This window comes from Nannochloropsis gaditana, assembly GCF_000240725.1.
Source record: "Nannochloropsis gaditana CCMP526 unplaced genomic scaffold scaffold340, whole genome shotgun sequence".
Lineage (NCBI taxonomy): Eukaryota > Eustigmatophyceae > Eustigmatales > Monodopsidaceae > Microchloropsis > Microchloropsis gaditana.
In genome coordinates, this window is record NW_005803613.1 from 23,048 (window position 1) to 25,094 (window position 2,047).

Sequence of the window (2,047 nt, forward strand, 5' to 3'; positions counted from 1 at the left end):
CGGGAGGGCCATGTAGTCTTTGAGGGCGCGCATGCCTTCCTCCTGAATGTCAATGTCAATGCAAGGAATAGGCAAGGATGGAAAACTAAGGTTAAATCAAGGGGAGGGTAGGGACAAGAGTCACGGGCGCCCACACGCATAAAGCATCGTGACCGACCGCCCTTTACCCCAACCCGTCGGTGGCTTGTGCCGTCCATGCGTACCACTTCGCACTCCGCGCTCTTGGACGCCTTGAACATGACTTCTTTTCCAACAATCTTACGGTCGTAGGTCAGGTTGGTGGCATCTGCCGAGGGCAGCTTCACCGCGGAAGGGGCAGACGGGGAGGAGGGAGGCGGGGAAGTAGTCGGAGAGGCGGTGGGCGTGGCCGTCTCCGATGTCCTTGAGGGGTTTATCCAATGACGGAGAAGCAGGGAGGAGGCCTGGACAGTGAGAAGAAAGGGGTACCGTATCAGTGGAGAAGCCCGAAGTGGGAGCGTCTCAAGCACCCGAAGGGTAGTAGCCTGCCCTGACGCGTACCATTCTTCTGCTCAACGAATGCTCTGGAACTGTGTGACGGGACGTTTTCAGCTGCGCTGGTGCAGTGTAAGGGATGCATGGGAAGATTTGGAAGGCCTCGGAGGGCGCAGGGGCGCAAAATGCGACGAAGATGAGCAGAGAGCAGCAGGAACGATCTAACCGAGCCTTCTGGCGGCCTCGGCGTTGGGAGGAATATTTTTGTGTCGCATGTGCCGTGCAAGCGCTCCAGGTGGTGCTGTGCTGCATGTTTAATATTGTGTGTCCTGAATGGTACTCAAGGGGGAGCAAGTGGGACCCAAAATCCACTCAAGCGGGTCAAAAAGCCGACTTGCAGGAATACGAGTCCTGTGGAAAGAACAGTCTACGTGACCAAGCCCGATCAAGCCCTGCTGTACGATCGTCGAGTCAAAATATGAGTGAGCAAGCCTGGCATGAAAGACAACTTCGACAGGTGACATCCGTGACCAGAAAGACAAAGTTGCAGCCCTTGCGGTGGTTTGTTTAGGCTCTGGACCAAAAAGCATTCGGGTTCAAGCATCAGCGGGAGTCGCTGCCGGGTATCTTTTCTGGCAAGCCGACGCGTGCTCAGGCTACATACCCTAGTTATTGATGCCTTGACCTTCCAAGCCAACAGCCTTTTGCTTTCATTTTAAAATGAAACTTGTGCTTCGGTGTCCTTCGATGGGCTCAAATCGTCCTATTCAACAGAGGACACCAGTACGTGGTGTTCGCTATCTACATCCACACGTGTACGGAACAGCGTGCCCCCGATCATTCCATCCAACCCTCCGAGGCCATCATTTCTTGGATCTTTCTGTCTATCTTAGCTAAAACAAGTTTAAAGAAATCTGCATCTGTCTGCAATCAAAGTTTGCTCGGTATGTATTTTGTCAAAAGTTTCACCTACCCACGTGTCTTTCCTGTCCCCCGTACGGACCGCCCGCTTCTATCCATAACAGCATCCCTCGCGCATTACTTTTCAGACCGTTTTCAATATAAAATTCATACCATAGATTTCATCACGCGCGTGCCGCCGTAGCACCATCCCTCCTCAAGGAGTTGTCTCCCAGGCGCTGCGAAGGGCGAGGCCCTTGTCTCCATCCCGCACCTCGTGTGCGCCTCCCCGATCTCAACTGGGCATTTGCGCGTCAGTATTCAAGTTAATAAACAAAAAGATTAGCTTTTACATGAAGCAGACTCCAACGACTTTAGTCGTCACGTCATACGAGGGATAATCTGCTTGCCCCTCCGAGGTCATGGTGTTTTCTCCCTCGACGACATGCAACACTCCTTTGAGGTGCCTTTTCTATTAGTTCGACCGGCACTTCCTTATATCAACAGGATAAAAAAATTAAAATTGCCAACAGAGCACACACTCTAGAAGAAATACTGGTCGAGTAAGGGCGCCACACCGACAACGAGGACCACCAACATCACGAGTTGCTGCACAGCCTCGACCGCGGCATCCATTCCTTTTTCCACAAAGCCGTTCCATCCTCGAATTAATGTATAGATGGTGAAAACTATT